The sequence below is a fragment of the Helianthus annuus genome, chromosome 5 (genome assembly GCF_002127325.2).
Source record: "Helianthus annuus cultivar XRQ/B chromosome 5, HanXRQr2.0-SUNRISE, whole genome shotgun sequence".
Lineage (NCBI taxonomy): Eukaryota > Viridiplantae > Streptophyta > Magnoliopsida > Asterales > Asteraceae > Helianthus > Helianthus annuus.
The window spans coordinates 46,004,083-46,017,325 of NC_035437.2; positions in this window are offsets into that span (position 1 = coordinate 46,004,083).

A 13,243-nucleotide genomic window follows, 5' to 3' on the forward strand; every position below is an offset into this window, starting at 1 on the left:
TTGGCTTAATTAATGCATAATTAGGTCATACAAATCTAGCAATTGTAAGACATGTTTAAACTTTACAAATGGTAATGTTACTTTCGTCGCATCGCGAGAAAACGATAAACTATGTCCAAATATGTTGGCGAAAATATTGAAAGTACTATTCATGTCAGCGAATTCTGAAAAACTAAACGATCAACAAACTATATGAAAGCATATCACCATAGAAACTTGAATAAAAACCCTAATTAGGGGCATGAATTGCAATAAAAGCCTAGCTTTCCGAAAAATGCCAAAACTATTAAATTGTCCGATCCGCACCAAACTGTAATTATTATAATTGTCTGCAACACCAAAATGCAGCTTTTACAATGCCCATAAGGCTTGTAAATGGTGTGAAACACCTTAAATAAACCCGGGGATATCAATGGAATATCCATAACATAGCTTCCGGTATTATTAACGCATCTTTCACAAATTGTCCGGTTTCGAGCCGACGAACGAACTAGCGATATTTTTATTATCCTAATACCTAGTTAACTAGTCTAATGAACTAGTTAAGACTAACTAACACCCTAAACTATCATTTGTGGCCTAATGATGCAAGAATTCTACTAATAACCTAAATATATAAATATAACATATTATTATATATATGTCTAACTTTTAAAAAATAAAAATAAAATAACCATCCTACCGTACCCATATTTTCAGCCAAGGGTGGGCCCCACAAGCCACCCTACTAAACCTTGTGATGGATGAAGAATGAGGGGTATGGTCTTGAAAGGATCAGATGGCAAGTAAAGTTTAAGATTTAAAGATTTTAAAGAAACTACAAACGAGGAAAATAATGAAAGTAACATGGAATATAGTTTTATGAATATAGAACAACTAGAAGATGATGAAATAAACCCAATATATGATACAGAAAATGAAGACGAAATAAATACAGATTTCTTGAAATTTAAAGAAGAATATATGGATTACACTCTATTAGACTATGAAGAAGAAGAATTAACAAGTTTTAAAACAGAAGAAACTAACAAAAACACTAGAACAAATAATAAACAGAAAATTTACAAAATTAAATATACAAGAAGAAGTAGACAATATGATAATAGAATGTATAACAGAACTTGGAATGACCTATGAAGAAAGTTACAAAAATTTACAAGAATTCTTTAATTTATCACTTGTAGAAATCATTTTACAAGGAAAAACAATGTTACTAGATTTTTATAAATATGAGCAAGCCTTTATGGATCAAGAAGCGAGAAGCAGAAATGTAAGACCCATAGTAGAATGGAGTGGGGAATCAAGTGAAGTAACTTCACATGAGACCTTATGAAGAGAACCATGGGCACAATCATCCGTAAATTATAATCAAGAATCATCATTAAGAGGAAGAGGTATCAAGTTACCAATAGAACAAACATACAGTGGGAGTATGTTATTATTAGAAAAACAAAAACCATAACTATGGATAGATGAGGTATTAACATGGGAACAAACAGTAGTCAGAATGTGGGAAACAAATAAAAAAGATAGTATGAATATGTTCTCCTATCTAGATACTACACCAGGACTAATAGCACTAGGAATCTGGCAAAGTAAAAAAGCACAAGATTCAACACAAATTAATAATTTGAAAGCTCTAGGAGATTATCCCTATAATTTCACATCACAAATTAGAACCCTTATATTAGGAGCTGATTCTGCAAAAAAACTAATAGCTTAATACATGATATAACTATTAGAAATTTAGAATAATTAAGTGTAGCTAATATGAAATACATAAATGAATTCACATTAGATTTTACAAGGTTGTTATCACAAAGAGGAAAAGCAATGGATGATAATGTATGTGACAAATATTTTATGAAACTACCAGGAGATCATGAATCATGGAAAGCAATATATGGAGAACAATACAATCTTGGAATAGGACCTAGAATAACTTATACATTCGGAATATTAGAAGATAAATGTAAGGAGGTAGCTTTAAAAGAACAATTAAAAAGAAATGCATATGCATTCTAAATGACAACAATTTACACATCCCAAGCCTGTGGTTTTTATGACAGAAAGAAAAAGATAAGGAAAAGCACTCCTTATAACAAAAATTACAAAGCAAATTATAACAAAAACAAATATGTTAGAAAACCTCAAACACAAAGATGCAAATGTTTCATATGTGGAGAAGAAAAACATCTAGCTAATCAATGTCCTAATAAAAATAAGAACGTAGAAAGAGCTAGCTTAATAGAACAATTACACGATTATGAAATATAGACTATTAAAACAAATGAGTCAGATAATGAATCTGTCTATAGCATATACAGTGAAGACGAAAAACCAATAGCTAAAGTCACTTACACATACATGAATAAAGAAGAATCTCATCATACTTGGATACATCAAAGAGGTAATAATTATATAAAATGCTATAATTGTGGGTATTATCCTAGTATAGAAAAAAGGTCACAATGTAATACATCCTTTCAAGAAATATGTTGCATTTGTCTAAGAAAATTACATAATATAGATATAGACACCACATCAAATGCCATAGAAACAAGTACTAATATAAATATAGAAAAATTAAACAAGTTAGAATTAGCAATTGAATTACACAACCTAACGTTAAAAGATGACAATAAATTCATAGAAATAGAAAAAAGGATAGGGTCTAAAACACAAATAATATAAGAGCTAAGCCATATGTCTACAAAAGCACCCGAAAAACAAGTATTTATACAAACCCAAGGGTCTATGAATATGATCAATGTACAATGTCGTTTATGGCTCGGCAATAATAAATTTTTAGATTTAACAACATTAGTCGATACAGGAGCTACTAAAAGTTTAATATCACATAGTTTAGCACCAATACAATACCATAAGGAATTAAATGTAAAGCGGTGAGTAGAACAATTGAAGATAGATTAGTTGAAATAACATATTACCTAGAACTTGTAGGAATATAGCTTTTAGGTTTTTCAAAAAATTATAGTATAAATTATGACATACCACAAGTAAATATAAACCCAACATATAATATACAGTCAAAAGACTTCATGCTTAGGTTAAATTTTTTATTTCCCTTAAATGGTTCTGTCAAAATGACTAGAAATTCTACTACGCTCACCAAACAAATCTATACAATCCCAACAACCAGGTATAATAATATATCAGAGATTGCACGAAAGCGTGGTGGTCAAGGAAGTTTAGAATTTTTAAGACAACAAAAAAGAAGTAATCAAATAGAAAATGAGACTATAAAACTATCGACATACTTTCTAAGTCATTAAATAGAAAAAGGAAAATATATTACAAAAAGTATAAATCAATTGGTCTTATAGAAGAAGATATTACAAAATCACATGTAAAATACATATGTAAATTTAAATTAAAAAAATCCAGATATTACGATAAGAACTACTAATGTAGAATATAGCCACTTAGACCAAGAAGAGTTTAAAAAGTAAATACGAGAAATGATTAGCCAATGATTAATTAAAAAAATCAGAAAATCCTCATAGATCAGCAACCTTTATAGTAAGAAACCATAGTGAAATAAAAAGAGGTAAAGCAAGAATAGTATATAACTATAAACGATTAAACGATAACACAATAGATGATGGATATAATATCCCCAATAAAGGCACTTTACCAAATCTTATACAAAATTAAAAAGATTTTTCAAAATTTGATTTAAAGTCAGGGTATAATCTGTTAAAACTTAAAAAAACTTTAAACCATGGACAACTTTTACATGTTCAGAAGGACAATTTGAATGGAATGTTCTTAGTTTTGGGCTAAAAAATGCTCCTTCAGTGTTTCAAAGATTATGGACAATATTTTCTTAAAATAAGACTTTTGTTTAGTATATATTGATGATATATTGGTGGAAAGTCAAAACGAAAAATGGAATTATTTAAAGAAAAGAATGGAATAGTAGTTTCTAAACGAAAAATGGAATTATTTAAAGAAAAATATCTTTCCTAGGATTAGAAATAGGCGATGTGTCACACCCCGACCGCGTAAAACAACAAACCGCGGCGGAAACGTTGGAGAGTGGAGCGACAGAATTATTGTTCCACAACCATGGTAAATTAAAGTTCGATTTTATTTATTAACATTGATTACATTGTCTTAACACAAGGAAAACATAACATAAATTAAACTAGTCTTGCATCTTTTATTGTCACTAAGGCCCGAGTCCGCCTAAGTGTATCACGATCAACCCTATGCATCAGCTCCTGAAAACACATATGAAAATAGGTACGTCAGCATAAAAATGCCTGTGATATACATATGTTTTATTGTTGAAGGATTCATGACTTGTAGTTGAAAGAAATGTTTAACAAAAAGTTAGTCATGAATCTTATTAAAAGTGTTTTCTTTTATAATTCATACGAAAATTTGTTAAGGAAATCAAGTATTATAAAAGAAAGGTATAAGGTTAAGTGAATAACCAAGTAAAATGAGTTTGTATAAAATATATCGTTTGTAAATCAATGTCTTGTGAAAATATGTCTTTTGTATAAAATGTAACATGTCTTTTGTTGAAATGATTTAGATAATGCCACGATATGTAATATCATAAAAGCACTTATATATAGGAAGTACCAACGGCATATCCACCATGCTTCTAACATATTACACACGTCTCGTTACGTAAATCACTTATCAAAAATCACCAAAATGACTTGTTTAAACCAATGTTAAAATGTTTATGTGTAAACAATGTCTAATGTCAAATATAAGTCATGTCTTGTATAATCAAATGTTATGTATGGCAAGTAAAAAGTATCTACTCAAACCATATGTATCATGTTAATGTGTAATCAAATGTAATGTGTGGTGAATAAAAGTATTTACTCAACCCCGTAAGTAAAATGTACAAAACAATGTATTTGATATAAATCATAGTATAAGTCAAAAGTTATGTTTTGCAAAATCAATGCTTTACTGATACAAACATTTATGTGGTAATGTAAAATGCATACATTCAAGCCTTGAGACTTTAGGATAAACCTTTAAACAAATCAAAGGTTTATTAAAACTGTTTTCAGATTCTGTCATTCCTTACGTCCAAACAAACCTAGGATTCTAGGAATGGGAGTTGTCAATTCCTATGGTACCACTACATACCACTGGGCGGCATGATCAGTGTTAATGAATGTATTTTAGTTTCGTTATACAAACCAAATGTCATACCAAATGTAAGCATGTTATGTGAAAACAATGTACTAAGTATGCTAAATAAACATACGAAGCAGAAATGTCATGTAAATCAATGTGCTAGCATGCTTAGTAAACATACATAGCAGAAATGTAATATAAATTAATGTGTCCATATGCTGAGTAAATATATGCAACAAATGTGTTTATGCAATCAATGTGCTAGCATGCTCAGTCAACATACATAGCAAATGGCAATTTAAATCATGTACTATATGCGTACTAATGACCATAGCAAGTATATGTCATGAAAGCACGGAAAGCACGAAAGTAACAAGTAGGCACATGTGTATCACCCCAAAATATTTGAAAACAGTAAAAGAGGGGACTATGTACTCACATGATATTGCTCAATAGTCTTGATATAACAACCAAATAATGCTAGAAGGATCACTGAATCAATTGGCACCTAATATAGGTAACTACTTTTATAAACCGGACCTAAATCGGAAGATCGGATAAAATGAGGTTTTGTAAACCAAATGAGTATTGGAAATCATGTAATATGGTTTAACAAAGCCTACATTCTAAATTGGAACCTATCCTAAGTGCTTACAACCCGTTACGACTCGTTAAGGCAGTCTACGCTACTTTATCGCGTCGTTCGCGCAAAATGCATTTGGACCGTCTAACTAGTCCTATGACAAGTATTATATGCCTTAACATGTCTAATAATATTGCCTAATCAGTTTAGATGTCAAAACTTATGTTACATATGCTGAAAATGAAATTATGCGTAAAAAGGGCATTTTGGTCATTTTCCTAAAGCATATAAACTACCTATCATACAACTAACTAAACGAAGTGACCATAAGGTATAACCTCGGAAGGTTATTCCCTATATAACTATGGTCACAAAATGTGTTTGGTCGGATCCTAATGATCGACCAAACGGGTTGGGTTCGAAAGTCTAAGCGGTTGTTTAGACCGCTTAACTTACGACCCTATCTAAGCACTAGATAGAGTGACGAGCTAAACATGTTAAAACATGTTTAACTAAGTTAGAAAACAAGTTTGATATCAAAACAAAGTGTTTTGATACCTAAAAATAGCTTCGTTGCAAAATACGCATAAATACGTATTTTGACTGATACTTTGACTCGTCACTACGCCTAATCAACGTGGTAGTCAGTAGGTATAGTCACAAGGGACTATAACCATTGTGATTACGCTCACGTTGCAAAGTTCAAACGAACTTTATGTTGACCTTAAGCTGGTCAAAGCAGAAAGTCAAACACTGTTTGACTTTCATGCTTGAAATGCATAAAAAAACATGAAAGAAGCTTACAAAAGGTCCAATGCTTGAAGATAGAACAAGAAAACTTGAAGAATGGAGCCTTCAACCAAAAGGGATAGCTCCAATAAGCAGACGAAGAAGGAAAATCAGAAGTGAGCAAATGAAAGTGAAGAAATGGGTGGGTTTATATAGAGATTCAAGAGCCGTTAAGATCGTTCCAAGTGTTTAGAACTTTGATCTTTGCCCTACATTTGTTACCCACAGTTTTGAATACCATGGGACCTCAAAACCCAGCCCATAGTGTGAGAAAACCATGTCTAAAAACCCAGATTCAGCTGCTGATTGAGAAAAACTGTTTTTCTGCAGATATGGGGTCTGTCGTGCCCCGCGTAAGACTCAGCTGAGTCTTACGCGCCCTGCGAGCGTCTAGTGTTTCAGCAACAGTTTGTATAATTACAGAATTGGTCCCTGCATGCTTCTAAGGCCATTTTTGACACGTTTAAGCCCCGTTAAGCCATTTTCAAGGCTCTACAATGATGCCAAAGTATAGGGAACATGAAATATGCTTGAAAACATCTCGGATGTCGGTTCGTTTGGTCGTACGGTCATGATATTCGGTTAATTACGATGAAACACGAACGGACGCGAAAAACGATCCAAATTACGTGATGAATGAAATTTTAGCATTCCAAACACTAAAATAAAATATCTTAATGATTTCAAAAATTTTTGGATGTCCGGATATGTTCAGAACGTAAGTTATGCGCGTAAATGCAAACTTATGCACTTTTTGACGCTTTTAGTCCCTATTAATCAAATAAGTTTATTTTTACACACCGAACCCCTCAAAGCCTATTTCTAAGCTATGTAAAGGATATTTATGGTATGTTTAACTTATGATCATGTTCCAGAATGTTCGTTACTATACGAATCGACATACTTTCGTAGTTTGTTGCAAATAGTCATTGTAAGCGAATAAACTTGATTTTGCCATACCAAACCCTTTAAAACTTATTTCTAAGTTATGTAAAGGTTATTTAAGGTATGTTAAGTATATGTTGATGTTCCGGAGTGTTTGTCTCATTAAACTGATTACGTTTACGCATCAGTTTGCGTATAACTTTCCAGAAAGCGATATAGAGTTTGAAATTGAATAAAAATCAAAACGTGCAAAATGTCAAACATAAATAAACAAATATTGGGATCAAATCACATTGTTTTATTGACAATTAAACTGTTCAAAGTTTGTACAATGATTACAAGCACATATGTCACACGATGGAAAGAGAGAATTACAATCACAAATCTCTACATAAATACTTGATTTCCTAGAAAAAAATTGAAAACCTAAAATAAATACAAGCATTTCTGGGACTCTTATATAGTAAAACAACCAAAAAAAGGCCAAAGATACTTCAAAAGATATAAAGCTAGTTGAAGAAATTAAAATGGCAATTAAAAACATTAAATCACTAGAGTTACCACTTGTCACAGGTTACATAATTATTGAGACAGATGGATGCAAAGAAGGATGGGGAGCAGTTATACATATGTAAATTTCAAACTAAAAAAATCCAGATCTTACAATAAGAACTGCTAATGTAGAATGTAGCCCCTTAGACAAAGAAGGTTTAAAAAGCAAATACCTGAAATGATTAGCCAAGGATTAATTAGAACATTTTTGCATTTCACATTATTTCCAGCTTTTCAATATTTCACGATTTTCCTCTGGGTTTTAGTGTATGTTAGCGAGTCAACATATGCGAACCATACAAAAGCTCGGTAATTGTGGGGGCCCGGGTGATTAAGAAAGTTATGTATTGACGACATACAGAGCCTAATTATGAGTAAAGCCCAAGACACTTTAAGTGTTGCAAGTTATTATTTCATGACACACCCTAACATTTTCATTTTGTCATACATTTTTATTTCCGATATATCATCTATCAATTTCATCAAAATCTCATGACTCTGTTGCGTTTATTCCTGTAGATGTCTGCTAAGCGTCAAGTCACCGAGAGACATACTTGGGACGCAGGCCATCGCATGGCTGCCCAAATAGCCAAGCAGATGGTTGCTATCACCCCCAATATCGTTTTCCAAGTCCAACAAGCCCTCCAAGGGCCTATTCCTCAAGTAACTCCTGTCAATCCAAATCCACACCAGTGATCCTATAAACAATTCAAGTCATGTACCCCCCAAGTTCGAAGGCACTGAAGGTGCTACCGCCTTATATCATTGGTCAAAAGAATGGAGAGCACGTTCTTGTACTGTGATTGTCCTGAAGATCACAAAGTCCGTTACACTACAGGCTGACTCATAGGTAGGGATGCAAACGAACCAAACGTTCAGCGAACAGTTCGTGAACTCTTCGGTGGGAAGTTCGTTTGTGTTCGTTCGTTTAGTTAAATGAACAAACATGAATGGAGGTCGTGTTCGTTCGTTTATGTTTGTGAACGTTCGGTAACGTGTTCATTTGTGTTCGATAGTTCATTAGTGTTTTTAGTTTTTATATTTATTAAATACTTCAAAATTCCAACAAATTAGTTATCTAATAAGTGTCAGTGTATTATATATTCTGTTCATGAATGATTGTTTGTGTTCGTTTGTTTCCATTTGTGATCGTGAACATTAGCTTGTGCTCATTTGTGTTCGTCAATGATGTGTTCAAAATGCAACATATAAATTACATCAAATAAGGCATAAAACTAACCCTTTTTTAGTACTAATGTTGGAAAAAGTGTGCTTTTGTCTTCCTTTTGAATTTAAAGGACCAAATGAGCTTAAACATGCAAAAGGAACAAATATACAGCAAAAACCAACATAAATACAAAGAAAAGGAATAAACGTGACACGAGCGACCCCTCGGCAGCATCCCCAAAAGCAAAAACAAGAAACAGAAGACTGACCACGGGCCGTGTCCACTGGACACGGGGGCGTGGTCAGGTGTCTGCAAAAAGGACAATGTTGTGGAAGCTTCTACGCCCAGCACGGGGGTGTGCCCAGCTCAGAACGGGGCGTGGTCAATGCTAAGATACGCAGAATCTTGCAAAAATCTTGGTAGTACAGATACGCTTCTGCCCACGGGGCCTGCTCGGCGAACACGGGCCGTGTGGAGCCCTATGCTGACAAATGCAATTAATGAAGGAAGATAAAAGGACGGCCACGGGGGCGTGTCCGCTGGACACGGGGCCGTGGCCGTGGCTGGGCTTCTGTTCAGGCTATAAATAGGGGTGTTTGTCTCACTTCAAAGGCGTCCCTTGGCAAACCACTACTCTCCCACTTTGCCACCACTCCACCACCAACACCCACCACCATCATCCATCATCCACCTTTAGAGTGTGTAGTAGTCTCGGGATCCAAGACTGATAGTAAGAGTTCTTGTCAATCAAAGGCCATGTTTGGGTAAGTCTCTTACATCACTTGGTGAAGACAAGTCTTTTATGTATTACTTTTGATTTTTAATCTTTCGGCACTTTTTATTTGGTCTTGTATTAATGACTTTAATAACTAGTTTCTTATGTTGAAGGTGAATTTTCTTTATCATTTGTCCGTGGTGTCTTGACATTACTTTATTGTCTATATAAAGTAAAAGATTTACTCCATTCATATCTCTACGGTCTATATAGAGGTAGGTTGACTACCTGGTCGGGGGTTAAGGGAATGGTTTAGTAAGGTTCTTGCCTTGTTCAGTGTATAGATCCTGCAAGGACCTAGGTCAAGCTTACTAGGACTTCCTTCAATACCCACTGGTATTGAATGGCGGGGGTGCTAATGGCTTGACCCCCTCATATGTAAACTACTATTAATACATTAAACCGGCTACTTGGGATGTATCACTGCTGACTCAAACCACTTAGCCGATGGTAACGTCACCTTCAAAAGTGGGGCCTACCACTTTTCGCATTAATAACTTAATTAATTATCTTTCAATATTCCGACCCTTTGGGATTGTATCCTTGCTGACTCAAACCACTAGGTTGAGGGTAACGTCACCTTCAAAAGAGGGGCCTACTACTATAACTAAGATAATCTCTAAAAAAGTCCTAAAGTGCAAAAATCATCAAAGGATACTTAAAAGGCGATTCGGATCCAAGTGATTCATCTTGTTTATCTGTTTTTATTTTATTTTTATTTCTGCATCTTTAATTTTAGTTTTCATGTTCAAAACCTTTTCTCAAAAATTTTAAATTGATTAGACGTTGAGGATAAACCTGTACTAAAAGCCCTTGTGTCCTTCGACGACCTCGGTATCTTACTAACGCTATACTACGCTCACGATGGGTGAACTTGCCCAAGTGTGTGTTTAGTGTTAGTAGAATATTGTGTTTTATAAATTTAAAACTTGACTAATGCGTAAAATGGGCTTAAAATGTCAATAAAAATATATCACGCTTCGCACACAACAAGTTTTTGGCGCCGTTGCCGGGGACACAAGGATTTTAAGAAAGCTTAAAATCGACAGCCTAATCATTTTTCAAAAACCTTTTTAAAATTGCGTGCACATTTTTTTCATTTTTAGAAATTTTTGCATTACAGTAGTCTGAACACGGGGTCGTGCTCACTGAACACGCCCCCGTGCTGAACCAAACCAGTTGCATTTTTCAAAACGCCCAGATACAGGATCTGACCATGGGCCGTGCTCACTGAATGCGGGGCTGTGGTGAGCCTCTGTTTCCGTTTTTATTTTTGTTTTCTGGTCCCGAGAATCTTTTGTGGTCTGCTGAGTGATTCTTACGGATCAATACTTAGGAGGTTACAACTACCACTATGAGGAGGATGATTATGAAGAAGAGTATTGTACCATTTGTGGTAATCCTCACTCGGTACAATAGTGTGACCTCTTCGAACCATCCACTTGGTACACATACCATGAGGAGCCCAGGTACAAGCCAACCACTTCATACACACAATATGAAGAGCCAAGGTATGAACATTCTCCCTCATACTCATATCTTGAAGAACCAAGGTATGAGCCTCCATACTCATATCTTGAAGAACCAAGATATGAGCCTTCATATACTTACTATGAGGAACAATGGTATGAACAACCCACCTCATATGGGTATTATGAAGAACCAAGGTACGACCCTTACCCTTCATATACTTACAATGAGGAACAATGGTATGAACCATCTACCTCATATGAGTATTATGTGGAGCCAAGGATCGAACTTCCGAACTCAAGCTATGGGGATACTTATTCCGCTCACTTTGACGAACCACCAACTATCCTCCCTGTAGCCGAAAAATAATAGAACAGCTCAATACTATCGAATGCTACATTAAAGAATCCCGCGCAAGGGATGAGGAATCTCGTGTGAGGGAAGAGGTAATTTGTAATAAAGAAATGATAGTAGAAGAGGTAAAAATGGAAGAACAAGTAAGTGAAAACCAACGCATGAACCAAACAACGAAAAAGGTAAGTCCGACAACGTTAAATTTCAAAAAGAGTCTAATATTCAAGAAATTAATCTCTTAAGACATTCTTTCGAAATCCATTGTTTGGTACCTACTCACGCTAAGTTTTTAAAAGAGTTAAACACTAACACAAAAATCGACGAAAAGGTAAGCATTAAGTTAAGCGAGCGAGTGTAGGTTACTCCTAGAATGTTGGGTCTTAGAGCCAGTAGAGCGCAGGCTAATAAAAGATGATCCATTTGAAATTAACATTACACCGGTTCCATGTTTTTTTTCAAAATTCCTTTATTAGTAATATTATAATTGATAAAGATCTTTGTGTTAATATAATGCCAAACTACATTTTCAAAAAATTAAGTATTGGGGATTTTTCTCCACTTCAAATACCCATTTTTCTTTCTAATCGGAAAATAATAAAATCTATGGGAGTAGTTGAAGATGTGTTAGTCCAAACAAATCAAACGGTAGTCCCAACTGACTTTGTCATCCTCGATGACGCTCCACTTGTGTTGGGACAACCTTTTGTGAAAACCCAAAAAGCTCTGATTAATCGGAAGCAAAAAACTTACCCATTCAATTAGGGGCCTTCAAAAAATGTGTCGATCTTGAGCGATCAATGAAATATCCAATCGGCAATGACGACCCCCAAATTAAAGATGAAGATGAACCACCCATACGGAAGAAGAAATCGACCACTTTGTCGAAGAAGAGGTCGCCATTGAACAAACCTTTTTGGTTCTTGACCAAAATGAGCAACCCAATAAGGAGTCTCCTAAAGACCCACAACTTAAGCTCAAAGAACTCCCAAAAGGTTTGGAATATGCTTTTCTCGACAAGGATGGTAAGCTACCTGTAATATTTCGTCAAAATTAACTAGTGTAGAAAAAGAAAAATTAATCACACTTTTGAAAAACACAAAAACACGATCGCATGGAAGCTTGTAGATATTAAAGGAAAAAGTCCTTCCATGTGCACGCACAAAATTTAATGAATGATGACTATAAATCAGTAATACAACCACAACGTAGAGTAAATCCAAACGTTCAAGAAGTGGTTAAAAATGAAGTCATCAAACTACTTGACGCCGGACTTATCTATCTACCCGATCTCCGATTGTCCTTGGGTAAGTCCCGTCCAAGTAGTTTGATGTGCGTGAATTATATATATTTTTAATTGAGTTTCTCTTCACAAAAATTTAGTTTTTAAATGGTTTTTCACCTAGAAACTAACTACACACACAAAGGGCAAGTGTACCCGTCGGGTGGTAATATAACTAATCGGCAAGAACCAGATATCAATCCGTGGATGCGGTGTCTTGATACTAAACTTTTGCTACTTTAAAGCCTTTTCAAA